At 49.6% G+C, this 18723-nt stretch overlaps 1 long non-coding RNA gene across 2 annotated transcripts; it reads right to left on the reverse strand.

Annotated features, from left to right (window-relative positions):
- Positions 1–6964: 6964 nt before the first annotated feature.
- On the reverse strand, positions 6965–18683 carry LOC309841986. Of its 2 annotated transcripts, none has more exons than XR_014299428.1 (4): positions 18594–18683; positions 15207–15642; positions 12163–13430; positions 6965–7678 (listed from the first exon to the last, which is right to left on the reverse strand). It is a non-coding gene; the product is annotated as an uncharacterized lncRNA (long non-coding RNA). The 2 variants fall into 2 exon arrangements; XR_014299429.1 differs by having other exon boundaries at positions 15169–15642.
- Positions 18684–18723: the final 40 nt, after the last annotated feature.

The following is an 18723-nucleotide window of genomic DNA, read 5'->3' on the forward strand; positions in this document are numbered from 1 at the left end:
AGGCGTGAAAATGGAGAGCTCGGCTTTGACCCATCAGGCTGGAGTGGTCCGTTCCTCCTCCAAATGGAGTCAACACACAAGCCCTGCGTTCAGGGCCAGGGCTCAGCACAGGGGATACGAACATGGCAGCATCGGCACCTTGAGGACTTTACATCCTGGGACCTCCCGGGCCAACCAGGGAGTGAGCGTGGCGGGAGAAGACACGAGGCACAGAGAACAAGGGAAGAAGCATTTCCAAGAGGCAATGCCCGAGTGTCAAATACCACCCAGAGGGGGTGAGGTGAGGGCCAAGGGTGGGATTGGGATGGGGAGGTCACTGGTGATCACCAGAGGCTTGGTGCACGGGAAGGGGGAGGTTGGTGGAAGTGGGGTCCAGAGAGGGAGGGTGCGGCCCGGACTCCAGGGAGCTGCGTCTGACTCAGCAGTGGCAGGAAATGGGAAAGTAGCTGGAAGAAGAGCCGGCCAGGCTGGGTCAGGAGGTTTATTTTAAGACAAGAACTATTACAGCTTGTTCGGAGTCTCCTGGGGATGTCCGCTAGCTAGCAGGGAAGCTAATTAAGATGCGGAGGAGAGGGGCGCCTGGGTGGCTCAGTGGGTTAGGCCGCTGCCTTCGGCTCAGGTCATGATCTCGGGGTCCTGGGATCGAGTCTCACGTCGGGCTCTCGGCTCAGCGGGGAGCCTGCTTCCTTCTCTCTCTCTCTGCCTGCCTCTCAGTGTACTTGTGGTTTCTCTCTGTCAAATAAATAAATAAAATATTTAAAAAAAAAAAAAAAGATGCGGAGGAGAGAAGACCGTTTCAAGAGCCAAACCTCGAACCTTGAACCTCCAACCTCGGGTGGGTGGGAGCTCAGAAGCGTACCCTGGGGGACCGAGGGAGGCCGGGCAGGTCCTTGGGAGAAAGTGGAGCTCTCTTCTGGTGGGTTCTCTTTTCTCAGTGAAAAAAGAAATAAGGTCAGTCCTGCAAGGGTGGGGGCCTCGGTGTTTTGAGGAGAGGGGCAGAGATGGGGAAGTCAGAAGAGCGGGAGGGTGAGTGGGCCAGTGAAATGGGGTCCGATCGCCAGCACGGGGGCCCACCCAAGGTTTGCGGGAGTCACTCTAGAGCGAGACCGATGTGTGGCGTGTCTGGTCTTCAGCCACGTCCAGCTGCGTGGACTCAGATGAGCTGGCGAGTGAGGAGCTCGTGGGGGTCTCTGCAGGTCCAGGCTCCAGCAGGCTCCCCCAAAGCTCCTGCAGTCCTCAAAGCCCTTTCGTGACCCCACATACTGTCCTTCCACAGCCATATGTGCTGTGAGACTCAGAATGACTCCGTGAGCTCACAATGACGCCCACTTTAGAGAAGCGGACAAATCAGGGGCACCAGGAAAGAGCGACAGAGCTGGTATTGGGATCCACACACTGGGTCGGTGTTCTCCCTTCGGGGCGGCAAGGGGTGCGCATGCTATGTTTAAGGAAGTTTAAGAAAGTCTTGCATCCCAAAGGGTGAAAATAAGCAAGGTTGACAGGTGGGGGGGGGGGGTTAAACCTCAGGTGTTCCACGCTCGGTCTCCCAGATGTTGTCCTGTTCAACTGTAGTGACTTGCTGCCCCCCACTGGTCACTGGCGGCATTGCACATAGACTAAGCCTTGCCTGGTATATGCTTAGCCCACTAGGGATTCACTGGCTGGGTCCACCAACACCTTGTTGAAAGGATCAGGTAGGAGTTCTCACCCCCAAACCTCCCCACCGCTCCTCCTGAGAAAACGGAAGTCAAGAGAGATGACTTTAAAATTCCATCTGCACATGCGTACTCTATCCGCTCAGGTGCTCCTTCATTAAGTTCATGGAAGACAGTGTTTAGGCACTGGGAGTCAGCAGGAGATAAGGCAGGAGAGAACATTGCTCTCATAGAACTGCCATCTGCCGCCGGGGTGGAGGGAGGCAGATACTAAACAATAAACAAACCAAAGGAGAAGCTGTGATGGGTGCTGTGAAGAACTTAATAGAAAGAGTGGCTGGAGAGGTTGGACAGGAGATGACATTTGAGGAGAGACCTGATGGCTGGGAGTGTCCGTAGAGATCCTGAAGGAAGAGGGGAACAGCACACAAGGGCCCCAAATCTCTGCGATATTTGGGCAGCTTTCAGATCCAGTAGAGCCCCGCGTCGCCCAGCCAGCCCCTGAGAGGTGCAGCAGTCAGAGCCGAACGTTGGCAGGAGGGTCATGCCATTGACCTGCTCTCTGTGAGTCCACAGCCCCTCGCAGCACCCCCTTACACAGCTGACCACTCCGTCCCTGGAGCTCCTCCTCTCTTGGCTTATGTCCCTCCAGGGGCAGGAAAAGCTAGGATTATTCTCCTGTGACAATCAAAGCTTACTTACCCTTCAACAACAAGAGCTTTCTGATTCGAAGGAACTCACTGACCTGTCCAAAGCTAGAGCAGGAAATACCGGCGTGTGGAAACAAAGGTCAAAACAGACATTTCTGGGAACCGGGACAGGAGCATGCAGGAGACAGACGGTGGAAGTGTATTCAGGCTTGTTTGTAGCAGCTGCTGAGTGATAAGTGTATTTGTGACCCTGTCTGCAGCTAATAGTGAGCCACTCTTGCAAATGTGTTAAGTGGCTAAGTTTTTGTTTCTTTTTAAAGTGGCTAAGTTTTTAAACGTGTTTAAAATGGATATTTACAGACACTGAGTGGTTCAGTCAGTTAAGCGTCTGCCTTGGGCTCAGATCACGATCTCAGAGTCCTGAGATCGAGTCCCACATCGGGCTCTCTGTTCAGCGGAGAGTCTGCTTCTCCCTCTCACTCTCCCTCTCGGCTCACTCCCTCTCTCTCAAATAAATAAATAAATAAATAATTTTAATTTAAAAAATAAAATGAATATTTACAAGTTTGTATACATAGTATGAGCATGTCTTCTTCTGATCCTATGAGTGGTGTTCCAAGGAATAATAAATTTTTGGAAGCAAAATAGATCCCTAAAGTGGTAATTTTAACATGCTACTGGAACACTAACCCAGTTGTGTTAGATGACATTCTCCAGAAGTTTGAATATTTCTTACAGGTTATAGTTCTTTGTCAAGCAAAATATTCCATCATTAAAAGATGATAATTAAAAATAAAGGTAAGTTGTATGAAATAATGCATACCCTAATACCCAACTTGAAGCTGTGTGTTAGGACACAGACTGAATTCAACCAGCATCAGTGCAAAATGAAATAAACCTCTCTGCTTCTGAAATATTTATCATAAAATCAAAGCCCAAGGGCAACTAATATTTTACATGTTCTAAATTTTCATTTACACTTTTAAAGAGTAAATACTCATGATAGTATCATTCCATTTTTTAAACAATTTTTATTTGGTATTTTCTCTGTGCTAACATTCCCCTTTTTAAGGTGTTTTATTGTCAAATGTCTGTCTAGGGTGGAGATCTTTTTTGCGTGTTATTGAAATATAACATCTTGTCTTACTATGTTGGTTCATTATAATAATAAACGCATAGTTTAAACTGTTTAAACACATTGTTTTTAACAACAAAACTCTGAAATGTTTGGTATAACCCTCCTACAGAAAAATGTTCACTGATTATTATTATGGTCAATCATTATTTTTCAAAACACATAAAGTATTGGGGGAAATACAGCATAATGGATGATTTAAGGAATTTCTGAAATTTTCCTGGGATTCTGGTATCTCATACTCAAATCCAAAAGATTCTTGTCTGTTGGGAATTTGGGAAGGCTTTTTGAAGTTCTAACATCTCTTGTCTCTGCACGCCATCCCATCCCAAGGCCACTGCTCCAATGGCCAGACCTGTGTCATCTCTCTGCCCTTGTGGGTCAGCCCCAGGTTCCTCTTACTCACCCTCTCCAGTCCCCAGAAGGATCTTTCTAAAGTGAAAAAGGCCTGTCATTACTTTTTAAAATCCATCCCTGACTCCCCAGCAGCTTCACCAGTGTTTCCTAAAATGCATCCAGGAATGACCATAGAAAGACATCTGGGGGGCGCCTGGGTGGCTCAGTGGTTAAAGTCTCTGCCTTCGGCTCAGGTCATGATCCAGAGTCCTGGGATCGAGCCCCGCATCGGGTTCTCTGCTCAGCGGGGAGCCTGCTTCCCTTCCTCTCTCTCTGCCTGCCTCTCTGCCTACTTGTGATCTCTGTCAAATAAATAAATAAAATCTTAAAAAAAAATACATCTGGGAGTTTCTTAAATGTGATGGTTTGGGGAGCCTCAAATTCAGACACACTGAATTAGAATTTCTGGGAGTTGAAGTCTCGGGATCTCTGCACATTTAACACATCAATTTCAACTCTATTGCAGCCCTCTACTTCTTGTGCTGTTATTGTACATTTCACTTCTATGTATGTTATTAACCTGATAGGACAATTCCATTATTGTTTTACAGCCAATTATTTTAGATTTACCCACAGTTTTTTCCAGTGCCCTTTATTACTCCTGAAGATCTGTGCTTTCATCTGAGATCATTGCACCCCATTCTGAAGAATTTCCTTGAATATTTCTTGTAGTACAGACCTGCCAATAATGCATTTTTCCAGCCTTTTCTGTGTACAAAAATGTCTTCATTTCATCTTAATTCTTCAAGGATTTTCCCTTACTCCTGATATAGAATTCTAGATTAGCAGATATTTTTTCCCTCCTGAACTTTAAAAATGTCATGACATTATCTTCTGAATTCATAGTTTCTGTTGAAATGTACCTTAATCTTATTTTTGTGCCCTCTTTTACTTAGTTTTTAAGATTTTCTCTTTGCCTCCGTTTTCAGCTCTTAACAATGATACGTCTAAGTGTGGTTTTCTTTGTCTTTATCCTGCTCAGGTTTCACTAGGTTTCTTGAATTTGTGGGTTGATATCTTTCAACATTTTTGGAAAATTATAAGTTACATCTCTTCAAATATTGCTTCTGTCCCAGTTTTCTTTTCTCCCCTTCTAAGATTCCAGTCACACAAATGGTAGACCTTCTATGTCCTGCATATCTCTCATACTTTGTTCCTGCTTTTTTGTCCCCTTGTGTTTCAGCACGGGTATTTTCTGTTGAACTGTCTTCAAGTTTGTGAATCTCACGTTTTGTCTTGCTGTACTGTCTTCTGTTAAGCATATCCAGTAAGTTCTTAATTTCAGGGGTTCTATTTCTCAGTTTTAGAATATTTAATTATTTTAAAAAATAGCTTCCACTTCTTTATTGACAATCTTTATTTTTTATCCACTTTGTCAGTCTTTCATGTCCTTTAACATATGATCAATATTTTAAAGTTCTTGTCTACTAACTCCAGTATGGGGATCATTGTGGTTCAGAGGCTGTTGTCTATTTTTTCTCTTCATTACCAGTCATGCTTTCCTGCCTGTTTGTATGTCTAGTAATCGCCAATAAATGACATTGTTCAAATTGTAAATTATCCTGATATGATGAATGTGTAGTGACATCTTATTGTAGTCTTAATTTGTATTGCTAGTGAGGTTGAGCACTTTTGCATATGTTCACTGGTCATTTGGTTTCCCTCTTTTGTAAAGTGCCTTTGCCACCATCATTTGATGAGGTTGTATTTTTCATATTGATTTGTAGGTGTATATATAATTCGACATATATTCCTGATGACTTGATTCATTTATCATTATACATCTGTCCTCTCTACTCCTGACAGTTCTTCTCTTTAACCTACTTTGTCTGATATTAATATATGTGAGTATTTCATTAATAGACCTAACCCAGAAGATACTCCGCTTCCTTTAACTAATTTGGAAATTACACTGTTTTTATTGTTTTACTGGTTATCTTAGATGTTATAAGCTATACAGTTCACCCTTTCGAGTCTAAAGTTAATCAACACATTTACTCCAAGACAATACAAAAACCTTTAAAAAATCTAATTACATTTACTCACCTCCTGCCTTACTTATCATTTTTGTCATGTATTTTAATTCTTTTTTTAAAAGATTTTTAAATTTTTTAAAAAAGATTTGAGAGAGAGAGAGAGAGAACACACACATTAGCAGGGGGAGGACAGAGGGAGAGAGAGAGAGAGGCAGACTCCCGCTGCAAGGAACCAAACGCTGGGCTCCATTCCAGGACTCTGGGATCATGACCTGAGTGAAAGGTGGACGCTTAACAGACTGAGCCACCCAGGTGCCCCTCATATATTTTAATTCCATAAGGTTTTCTGTTTTAAACACCACAAGACATTATCATTGTTTTATATAAACATGGTTCATTTAGATCTGCTACAGATTTACCCTTTCATTACTCTTCATTCTTTCTTGCATGCTTCATTTCTTTCTTACAGGCCAAAGCCTGCTGGTGGCATAATTTTTCAGTTTCTCTTTGTCTGAAAATGTCTTGATTTCATCTTCATTCATAAAATGATTTTCCCTAGGTATGGAATCCTAGACTGGTTGCTGTTTTCTTTTCATAGATTGAAGAGGGTCCTCCTGCTGTCTTCTCTCTTTCCACTATTGATCTCAAGAAGTTAGCTCTCAGTCTACCTTGATCCTTTGAAGACAGTATCTCCTTTTTTTTTTTTTTCCTGGCAGCTTATTAGATTTAATCTTTATCTTTGGCATCCTGCTACTTTACCATAATATGTGAGGTGTAAAAATGTTTTTGAATTAATAGATTTTTTTAAAGAGCAGTTTTAGGTTCATAGCAAAATTAAATGAAAGACACAGAGATTTCCTACGCGTCGCTTCCTTCTGCCACCACACACAGCCTCCTCTGCCATTAACATTCCCCTTGGGTGTAGTGCATTTGTAACAATGAATCAACACTGACACATCATTATCAACCGAAGTCCATAGTTTACATTAGGGTTTCCTCTGTATTATCCATGTTGTGAGTTTTGACAACTGTATAATGACGTGTATACAACATTATAGTGTCATACAAAATAATTTCACTGCCCTAAAAATTCCCTGTGTTCTGTCCACACATCCTCCCCCGTCCCCACCCCCATCCCCCGCCAGCCCCTGGCAACCACTGATCATTTCACTGTCTTTGCGGTTTTGTCTTTGCAGAATGTCAAAGAGTTGGAATCGTACAGTAAATAGCCTTTCTAGGTGTAATTTTTTAAGAGTTTATCCTGCTTGGTGGGACGCCTGGGTGGCTTAGTCGGTCCAGCGGCTGCCTTCAGCTCAGGTCATGATCCCAGCGTCTTGGGATGGAGTCCCACATCGGGCTCCTTGCGGGGCAGGGAGCCTGCTTCTCCCTCTGCCTCTGCTGCCACTCTGCCTGCCTGTGCTCACTCGCTCCCTTTCTCTCTCTCTCTCTGGCAAATAAATAAATAAAATCTTAAAAAAAAAAAAAAGAATTTATCCTACTTGGGATTACCTGGGCTTTTTGAATTTACACCAAGTTTGGTGATCTCTACCCCCTGGCAGCACCCTTACTGAGATTTGATTTCCCCGTACATCATGAAGAGCGCAGGCCACATGGCCTCTGAGGGCCTGTTGGACTCAGACATTCTCAGACCAGGATTTCATGGGTTTTGAGACCTCTGCGATGCCGCTCAACTTCCTCCCCACCTTCAGTTCCCGGATTCCCTCTGCCTCCACTGGACCCCTGAGGCTAGCCATGGAGAATTCTCAGATAGGCCACTAGGGGGCAGTGGTGTGCACAGATTGCCCCGGTTCCGAGCTGAGTGACTGGCAGAGCCAAGGGCTTCTTCTTGGAGGTCTTGGCTTCTCACTGTTGGAGTAAAGGGAAAATGATTAAGTGTGGGATTCAAAGACCCGTGTCCCTTCTGCTTCATTTCATTTATCAAACTCTGGCTGATGCACGGAGATAAGTCATACCCTGTCCTTACCCTTGAGGACCTCATGGTTCACTAAATCCTTCTCTCCAGCCTGTACTTCTAGCAGATTTTCCCATTTCCCATTGCTCCTGCTGGGCGCCTCCCCCATCACCACCATTACATTTCCCCTCCTTCTGAAGGTTATACTCAGAGGCCAATTATTTCCTGGAGCATTCCAAATACCCCCCACCCCCAATCAGAATCCCACCCCCTCCTCTCCTGCCCTTAGCCTCCTGTATCTGGATTCTTTCATGGCCAGGTGCTTGTCTCACTCTCCAGACTGGAAGGTCTCCAGGCAGGGCTGGGTCCCCTTTAACTCTGGATCCTCTGTGTCAACCCTAGGAGGAGGAAGGGAAGTGGGAGGCTCTGCTGGCTGGGATTTCTGGCACAGCCGACTGAGCCCAGCTCTTAGAAAGCTCCAACATTGCCATTCCTTTCTCCACCCCAATCCCCACACCCTTTGGGGTCCAGCTTTGTACTTGCTGCTGAGGAAATGACGAGAAAAACTGCCAGTTCCAAGAAGCGGTGGATCAAAAAGTGAAACCATAAAAGCATCAGAAGAAAACATAGGAGGGTTTTTGATTGACTTTACACTTAGAAAGACCTCTCTAGGACTCAAAACCAGAAGCTCTACTGAAAGAGAACTATCAATGGCTTTTAAGCTTTTGAAGAAAACATCAATCTTATTCATAAGAAGATAACCACAAATTTAAAATGCACGTGGGTTCCATTTTTCACCTATCAAACTGGCAGAAAGCTGAAAGTTGGATAACATCCTTTAGGTGACACTGGAAAAGAAGGCAAGCTCATCATCGCTGGGGGAGGGGAGATATCTCAGCACAAACCCTGTGGGGGACAAAATGGCAATATCTATAAAAATTACAAATACATCTGTGTTAGGCAGAATTCTAAGGTGACTCTCATTGGCTTTCACCTTTGTGTGATCTCTTGCGACTTGGCGGAACCTGTGGTTATAAGAAAATGGGAACTCAAAAAGTATCTTTCATTATATGGCAAAGAGATTTTTGCAATTGTAAGGTCTTCTATCTATTGATTTTGAGGTAGAGATTACTTTGAGTGGGCTGGACCAGATCGGGGAGCCCTTCAAAGGCAGCGAATTTTCCCTGGCTCGTCTCAGAAGAAGTCAGAGATTTGAAGCCTGAGAAGAATTTATCATGCCATTTGTAGGGGAGCCACATGGCGAAGAATGTAGATGTCACTCGGAGCTGAGGGAGACCCCCAGCTGATGGGCCCCCAAGAAACCCAGAGATCTTAGTTCTACGACCACCAGGAGCCAAACTCTCTGCAAATGACAGCAACGAGCTTGGAAACAGGTTTTCCCGCAGAGCCTCCGGAAGATGAGAACTAAGCCTTGCCAACAACTTGATTTTACCCTGAGCAGAGCACACCACCACACTGGGCTGGACTTCTGACCAACAGACTGTGAGCTAATAAACAGGGGTTGTTTTAAGCTGCCCAGTTTGCTTTAATTTGTCAGGCAGCCATAGAAAACTAACACAATGCCCACAGGCCCCTAATCCATTTGGGGAGAATTATTCTGCACCTATGCCTGCATAAGAAACAAAGTATCAATGGGATTATCGCAGCATTGTTGTTACACCAAAAACAAAAACAAACCCCTAGAAACAAATGTCCATCAAGAGGGAACTGGTGAAATGAATTGTTTCAGTCTCTACAGTAGCACATGTGCAGTGTTATGAAAGAACCAGGAGACTATTTGCTGATGGAATTCTCCAAGCTGCGTGACAAGTTAAAAAAAAATGCCTTTTATGTAAAAAGGGTGTTATGAATATATACTTAGTTTTAGACTTGCAGTGATTTGGAAAGGTCCGTGAGGTGTTAGTACAAAGTGGGAGCCTAACCTGGGTGGCTCAGTCGGTTAAGTGTCTGCCTTCTGCTCAGGTCATTATCCCAGGGTCCTGGAATGGAGTACCACCTTGGGCTCCCTGTAGGGAGCCTGCTTCTCCCTCTGCCTGTGTCCCTCTCTCTTTCTATCTCTCATGAGTAAATAAACTCTTTTTAAAAAAGAAAAGATCTATAGTTTTCAAACAAACAAACAAAAAAGTGGGAGACTGTAGAGAGTGGGAACAAGGAATCAGAGTAGGGCAAATGAGGCTCACGGGTCACGGTGAGACTTTTTACTCCATGCTTTTTAAATATATTTTTCAACATTGAACTACATTAATGAACGAAAAAAAAGTCAAAACTAATAGTTTTCAAATGAATCAATGTAGGGCAGGGTGCCTGGGTGGTTCCAGCGTCTGACTCTTGGTTTCTGCTCAGGTCCTGATCTCAGGGTTAGGAGATCAAGCCCCCATGTTGGGCTCTGCACTCAGTGGGGCGTCTGCTTGAGATTTTTCTCTCCCTCTCCTTCTGCTCCACCCAGTCCCAAAAAAATAAATAAATCTCAAGAATCTAAAATGAAGGGCGCCTGGATGGCTCAGTGGGTTAAGCATCTGCTTTCAGCTCAGGTCATGATCCAGGGTCCTGGGATGGAGCCCCGCATTGGGATCCTGGGATTGAGCCCCACCCCGCATCAGGTTCCCTGTTCAGCAGGGAGCCTGCTTCTCCCTCTTCCTCAGCCCCTCTGCCCTGCTCATGTTCTCTCTCTCTCTCTCTCTCCCTCTCTCGCTGTCTCTAAAATAAATCAATAAAATTTTTAAAAATCTAAAATAAATCAATGGGGCACTGTCCTCCCAGCTTCTTTCTGGGCCTCAGGCTGCTCCGTCGCCTCGGCCCTACAAGCTGATTCAGGGAAACGTCCTCTGTGGGACTCTCGAACTCTGGCATTTCCTCCTCATTCTCCCTTGTGCCTCAGAAGAACTAGCGACCAATCAAACAGCTGTGGCTGAGCAAGTCATCTCTCTGGAACTCAGTTTTCCTGACTGTGAAATGGGGATGATAGTTCAGAACGTTGGTGGAATGTTCAATGAGATCCTTCAAGTCCAGTGACCAGCCCTTAGAAGGCGCCCAGCCCAAGGCCGGTACTCATGGCATCCACGCTGGCTGGAATGTAGGAAGGACCCCTCCCTGCAGACATAGTTAATGGAGCACACGTTAGATGGAGAAGAAATGATAACGCCCTTCACTTCCCACCTGCGTACTGTGTGGTTATGGCCGGATTTCCTCCCCTTCGCTATGACAGGCCTCAGGATCCGGAGCCAGAGATCTGATTTCTGCAGTCACAGATGAGGGGAATGTACTGGATGGCTCTCTCTTTGTAGGAGCAGAGAGCCCTCCGTGACCACGGAGCGAGCCCTCTCCTTCTCATTTCAGAAATGAGTTAGTGAGGCTCCAGATGGACTGGCAACTCGTTCAAGGTCACAGAGCATGTCAGAGGCAGAGCCAGGCCCTGTCCTGAGGGCCCCTGACTCCCACCCAGGCCCTTGACCACCACGCCTCTCCCTGCCCGAGCCCATTCGTGTCCCAGCAGCCATGGGGCGACATGAGGGGCACTCTCCCTGGGCCTCTCCTTGTCTTCTCTGTTTCCGTTAATGTCGCTGAAGGGCTGCTGCCCCTCCAGCCGTGAGTTTAGAGAACCCAGCTCCCCAAGTGCCTCTCCCCACCCTCAACCCCTCATCCTCCCCCACCAGCAGGAGGCACAGGGTGACAAGCATGGATTATTGGTGCTGCCTAGGGGTTTGTGGGGAGTTCCTGGGGGACTAGGGATCCCCCCATGTGTTGGGACACCTGCGGGAGCACCGACATAACCATTAACTTTTGGTGTGTCAGCTGAAATTCCCAAGCTCCCAAGGGTCTCCCTCACCTCATCCTGCTTGCTCACTGAGCTGTCGACCTTAAGGACTTGCTTGCCCTCCCTGCACCAGAGCCAGAGGGTGGGGGGGGGTGTCTCGGGTTCTGGCAAACTTCCAGATCCCCAGGAGCTTCTGCTACACTTCTTGTCCCTGAGTTCCAGGAGATCCCCCAAGATCCTGGAGCAACGTATCCATCTCTTGTCTAATTAGCGTGAGATGGGTTCGTGATAGTTGAGCCCTGACCTGACCTAAGAAAGGTGTTCCTTTTAGGAGATGTTGACTGTGTTTCTGACCGGAGACCGTGTCATGGTCCACCTCAGGCGTGGAATCCCTTCCACAGCCCTCTGCCTGGATGTCACTTTCTCCTGGAGACACGTGGGGCCGTTGGTTTCTGTCCAAGTTGACACACACAGATAGCAGAGACCCGCTGGGTGAGTGAGCACGTGCATGCGGGATCCAGACCTGTTCTAGCCCCAAGGGATTAGTGTGACCTGGTACCGGTCTGCCCAAAAGGTTTAAGCAGGTTTACAATAGCGCCACCTAGTTTTAACCGATTTGACTCACTTTTTTTTTTTTTTTTTTTTTTTTTTGATTTGACTCACTTTATGTCGGTTTCAGTGCATCAGTGTCTCCTCAGCTATCCTGAACTCCTTTATGGCTGTTTGGGTTCCAGTTCGTTTAATAAGATCAACCCCTGATCTTGTGTGGGTGACATGCCAGCATTGTGGACTCCAAGTGCTTTCCATATATGAAGTCATAGAATCCTCACTTCTGCCCCATAGGTAGAGACTGTGTCCTCATTTTAAACCGGAGGAAACCGAGGTGCAGAGAGCTTAAGGCACCGGCCTCAGGTTTCAGGGTTACGAGAGACAGAGGCAGGGTTTGAACCTCTTGTTTCTGGCTCCTGAGTCTGGGCACTGAAGCTCGGTGTCGGGCTCTCGGGCCAGGCCGCCGATGAGGGTCTGAACCACTTCAAGGGGAGTTGACTTGATCTGAGCCAGTCTGGGCTATTTCTGCCAAGATAAGCTGCTTTGTTCTGGTTCGATCTGCATCCAGCCCTGAATCTGGCACATTCCAGGGGACTCACAGATCTCAGACCCCGCAGATCCTTGAAATGGGAGGCACCCGTATTTGTTTCCTAGGACTGCTGCACCAGCTTCGGAAATGAGAAAAACTGATTTTCTGACCATTCTGGAGGTTTCTACAAGTGCTTTCTCCCTCTAGAGGCTATCGGGGAGAAAACGCTTCTGGCCTCCTCCAGCTTCTGGAGGTCCCAGGGGTTCCTTGTCAGATCACCCCGATTGCTGCACCTGCGCTCACGTGGCCTCCCTCCTCTTCTGTGACCCTCTGTGTTTTTTGTAGGGACCCTGGCCAGGGGATTCAGGGCCCACCCCGATATCAAGGATGATCTCATTTCAAGATAATCGCTTCTACAAGGACTCTTCTTCCAAATAAAGTAACATTTGTCGGTCCCAGGGATTAGGACACAGACATATCGTTCTTGGGGCCTCATTCAGCCCATCAAGACCAGTAAGGTCATATCACAGTATTTCCCCTTAGGGACCCAGCTCTTAACAGTGACTCTTCCTAGGGGATTGGAATTCACCCCTCTGTTGAGCTTTTATCATTTTCAGCTGGGGGATGGAAAGGCCAAGTCTAAAATGTGCTGGCAACCATGGGAGAGCCTCTTGTACTTTTCAAGACCCTTTTATTAACATTCCCGGGTGAGAAGATCAGGACTTCCCGGAAACATCAAGTGAATTGCGGACGTGTTTCTGTAAACAGGCATTCCAAGCTTGGACCAGCCTTCAGAGATGTTCACTGATGATCTCACCAAGCTTCCTATGCACCCCGGGGGGAGTCTTCTTTACTGAAAGGGATGCAGAATTGAAGGAGGAGAGATAATTAACATGGTGTAGGGGGGGGGCAACTGCTAACCCTGAATATCCCAGTACTCCTGGCCCGGTGTTTGCAGGAAGCTAGCCCTGTAGATGTGGGTGAAGACGGCAAATGGTGCCACTACTCAGTGCCCAGACTTTGCAAGGAAGCAGCACCCAGAGACCTTTTATACCCAACTGGCCCCAACACCAGTGATGCAGAAATATCACACAAAAGGGAGAGCTGCGTTTCTCTGTTCGGCATTTTCCCACTTGCCCTGACCCCTGAAATCCACAAACACTACCAGATAGGAAAGTCAACTTAGCCCTTGCACAAATTTGGCCTGGGCAGAGGCGTGTGCGCAGGCTTGGGCTGGAGGTCCTGTTCAGCCCCCAGCAACTGCATGGGGGAACCAGAAAGTCTTTCTGAGTCTTGGCTTTCCCAACTGTCAGTTGAGATCATTGGATTACTTGGGGGAAGGACTTGTGCTCGGCACCTGCTACGTATGACAGAGAACAGACTGGCAAGCCAGGGACATCACAAGTCTGAATGGTCACTCTGTACAGCTGAAAACCCCACTCTGTTTCTCCGGTGGCCTTGGTCGTGACCGTGATTTCACACCCAACCCGTGGTCCTCACCCAGTCCTCTGTGCCTCTCTCGCTGTGGCAGTGACCTGCTCCCACTCCACTGGAAAAACGGAAACCATCAGAGGAGCTTCCCTGGTCTTTGTACAGCAAAATCTACAAACCCATCTCCCCTTCTGTTCGGCCTCTAGAGTCATTGTCTGTCCCTGCTCTTTTCAAAGCCAGCTCTGTCCTTTGCACTCTGGGTCTCCCTGCCGCCCCCCTGACTTTATCAGGGACTTTGCTCTGGGGTAGTGCCTTTGCTCTGTATCACCAGATCCTTCCCTCCTAGCAGTCAGTGCCATCAGTGCAGACTCGGTTTGTATCCTCCAAAGTTGGACGGAACCCTCCCGTGGCCCTCGCATTCCCTTCCAGCCAACACTCCAGTTCTCCGCTTCCCTTTGCATTAAAACTTTCTGAAAAGTTGCCTATGATTGTTCTCTCCAATTCACTGGCTCCCATGTGTCATTCCAATCCAGCTTCCAGCCTCCTCCTCCACTACGACTGTTCTCAGCAAGGTCGCCCAAAGTCCCTGTTGCCGAACCTAGTGGACATTTCTCTGTGCTCAGCTCATTCGACAGTTGGGTAGCATTGCACACGGGTCACCTCTCCCCTGCCCCCCCGTCTTGAAACACTCTCTCCTCCTGGCTGCCTGATCTCTCCTACCTGGCTTTCCGCCTCCCGCCCTGGCCACACCTGCTCAGTCCACTGTACCATCCCTCCTCTCTGGCTGGCTTCTAATATGGGAGCGTCCCCAGGCTCCTTCCCTTCCCTCTCATCCAGTCGGAGCTGGAAACAGTATAAGTCACAGGGTAGCCTATAGGTCCAAATGTCCCTGAGGCTGCCCAGACTTGGGGGGAGGGGAGCAGCCTCCGACTCTCAACATAGGAGCAGACATTTGTGGCCATCCTCAACCCCCATCCCCAACCCGGCTAGAAGCCCAGAAGCCCCGCTCCATTCCTCCTGTCTCCCACCCCTCCGATCTGCTGCTGCTTCACTAAGTCCCATCAACACCACCGCCTTGCCCCGCCAGAATAGCTATCAAACAGGTCCACTTCTCTGGTCTCCACGGCCACCAGCCTCGTTCAAGCCCCAGCACCTCTCGCCTGGTCCCACCATTGCCTCCTGCCCAGTCTCTCTCAACCACTTCTGCCTCGCCGTCCACTCTTCTCGCCCGAGGGGCCCAAGGGGTTTCTTGCTCGCATCATCACGTTACTTCACTCCCACAGCAACCCTCTCCAGTGATCAGAAGACAATGCAGGCTCCTCGCTCCAGCCAGGCTCACTGGGCTTCCTCTTGTGTCCCCGACAGACCCACCTGGGCCAGGCTTCAGGGCTCTCGCTCACACTCCTGGGCTTCCTGGGACACCCATCCCCACCCCGGGGCTCCTTCCAGTCTTCAGGTTTCAGGTCACCTGTCGTCTCCTCCAGAGTCCTATGCCGGGTGCGTATGCAGGGAGCACTTCACTCCGGAATGACTTAGGCAGACGCTGGTTCACTTGTTTGTGTCCATCTTCCCATCAGACGGAAGACCTCACCACAGAAGGGCGCATGTCTGTTGGGCTCCCTGCTGAGCACCTGCTACAGAGTAAATGACCAAGAAACACCACTGAGGGCGCCTGGGTGGCTCAGTTGGTTAAGCGTCTGCCTTCGGCTCAGGTCATGATCCCAGGGTCCTGGGATCGAGCCCTGCTTCGGGCTCCCTGCTCAGCAGGAAGCCTGCTTCTCCCTCTCCAGCTCCCCCATGCTTGTGTTCCCTCTCTCTCTCTGTCTCTCTCTGCCAAATAAACAAATAAATAATCTTGAAAGAAACAAAGGAAGGACGGAAGGAAGGAAGGAAGAAAGAAAGAGAAAGACCACCACTGGGTGAAGGAGAAAATCCACCTGGAAGGCAGGCCACGGCATGGTACCACACACTTCCACGTGGCCCGGAATCTTCTCTGCCAGCGCTCCAGCATGCTCCGGCAGCACAGCCTTCTGCCTGGCACACAGCCCTGAGGGCGGTGCTTTCTGTCACACAGTCCAAGGGGCCCCGGGAAGGCCAGCGTGTCACGACACGGCCTGCCACGCACGGCACGAGGCCTCGCTTGGATCGCCCGGGCCTCACCGCTCTCGGCTCTGGACACGTCCGGCTGACCGCAGCGGGCCACAAGGGACCCTTGGCCTTAGCTGGAGTGTTACTTGGGACCCAAGCCACTGAGCCCTAGGCCCCGTGTGGTGGGCCTTTGGCCGCAGACCTGGGTTCAGCGGAGCACAATCGGCCTTTGTCTTCCCAGAAGGCCCTGCTCAGCCTCCCGAGGAGAATGGCCCATTCTGTGCCCCCCGGAGCAGCTGTGTGGCGGCCGTGGTGGTGGGGGTGCGGGGTAAGCCCTGGACTGGGGAGAGGAGAGCAGGCCTGGCCTCTGCTCTGCTGTGTGACCTTGGGCATGTCACTGTCTCTTTTAGTTTCCGTCTCCCTTTGTAGAAAGAGAAAAGCATGGAAGGGCCTGCCGGGAGCATCTGGGTACAGATGGGAAACCAAGGCCCAGAGAGGGGGAGCGTCTGCCCAGGATCACAAGCGAGGGAGGACAGAGTTGCTACCAAGCCCAGGCCACCTGCCTCCCAGACAGCAAAAGGGCTCAGAGGGTCCTGCTATGACTCCTCACCCGTTGCTCTGCCAGCAACCCCCCACCCAGGCCCTTGCAGAAGAATAAGACAGAGAATGAGGCTGCAGGAAAGAGGGGGGCCATGGAAAAGGAAAATGGGGCTATAGCCCCCACCCTGCCCTGCCCTTTCCTCTCCTCTTTGGCCAAGGAACCCAGTGAGTCATGAGATTCCACTGGGGTGGGCTTAGCGCCAGAATCAGTGATGACAAGGGACACCCGCCACCTCCCCCCTGCCTGCGCCAGCCATGCCCTTGGCTCTGCAGTCTTCCCTTACTCTGTGTTCTGCCTCCTGTGCACAGAGAGGCAGGAACGGGCAGAGAACCCAAACCCCAACAGACACAAACAGACACCTACACAGCTACACAGACAGCGAGACAGACACCTAGCAGAGAGGTGGGCACAGACAATGACAGTCACACAGCTATACATACAGACACAGAAGCCACCAAGGACACAGATACTGGCAAAGAATAACCAGACGCATGACCGATACAGAGACAACGTCCAGACAGATACACACAAAACAGAGAAACATAGGCAGACACGCTCAAGCAGAAACACCCCACAAACACAACTCAGACACACGCACACACGAAAACACACACACAACAAAGACCTGCACGGGTGGTCCACAGAGAGTGATTTGGGACAAAGGATGACCCAGAGGTCCAGGGCCACACACTAGCCCCCAGCCCCCAGCTGAAACTGACCCACAGAAGTGGGCGCTCTGAGTATGGGCTCTTCTGAAAGCACCTTCCTTCTCCTGCCCCGAGGATATGTCATCAACCCTAACAGAGGCACCCGCCTTGCAGCTGGATGAATGGAAGTCAGACACAACCAGGGACTTCCCAACTTGGAGTATGTCGAGACCTGCAACAGGTGACTAAGAGTGGTTAGACGGGAAGGAGTCAGTGGTGGCAGGGAGGCAGCCCGCATTCTGACAGGTGATCGGCAAGTCTGTTCTGAGCGTCAGATTCCCACTAGGCTTGTTCCCCCCAGGTCCCTGCAGGGAGCCGATGGGCCAGCTCCTGGGGTGTCCCCGCTAGATAGGGGTTGGCCCCTATCACCATGCCATGCCCTGCAGCAGGGTGACTTTCTGCCCAGTGCCCCCTGGCAGGGGGTAACCCAGTCACAGATGCCCGTTGTCCTGGTCTCCTCTCCACCCCCAGGGGCTGGCCAGCTGAGGACATCCCTAGACTGAGGGAGGGGTGTGGGGTGGTCAGAGAGAGGGCAAAGGGAATCCCATGACTGATGCTTCCCCTTTGTGGGGTGGATGTGAGGCTCGGGCCTGGGGACGGGGGAGTCTGGCCAGGTGCCTCTTTCATCCTCCCTGCTGTTAGAGTCCCAACCTGCTAGAAGAGGGGGTTGCGCAACGAAGAGGTAAAAGGTGATGGCGGGGCTGGCGGGACAGAAGCCCCATTGTTTGGGGCCCAGGCCAGCCTGGGCAAAGGAAGGGTTTATGCCCAGGGCAGGAAGAGGGGGGCTCCGTGGGGGGGGGCACCAGCTGCCAGGGCTCTTGCCCTCGGGCCCTGGAGGGGGACAGGTGCCAAGCAGGACACCCTCGGGGTTGATAGAGGGGACAGTGCTTGACAAGGTGCCTGGACAGCCTGGGCAGAGCAGACCTAAAGAAGAGTTATGGGGCAGGGAAATGGCCCCCCACACCACACCCACCCCACCCACCCCATTCCCTCCGAGGATGAGCCGCCAAGGCCTCCGCAGGGTCCTCAACCATCCTCCAGATTCCAGTCATTCCTGGGAATGGAGGCGGCTTGGGGCGGCCCCAAGCCTAGGGGGGTACTGTGACGGGGGGATGGGGGCGTGCATGACAGTTTTTATTACCCAGGGGTTGGAAAGGTTCTTAGAGATTTTTGCTGCCCACGCGCTCACCATCGGTTCCCAAGCTTAGCTCCAAAACTGCGAGCTCTGCCACCTCCAATCTCCCCTTCTCCGCTGGAACCTCTCAGCTCTGCAGGGAAGCCCACTGGGAAGTCCTTACCCGAGTCGAGCACAACCTTTT

The sequence above is a fragment of the Mustela nivalis genome (genome assembly GCF_964662115.1).
Source record: "Mustela nivalis genome assembly, chromosome: 10".
In the NCBI taxonomy this organism is placed as follows: Eukaryota; Metazoa; Chordata; class Mammalia; order Carnivora; family Mustelidae; genus Mustela; species Mustela nivalis.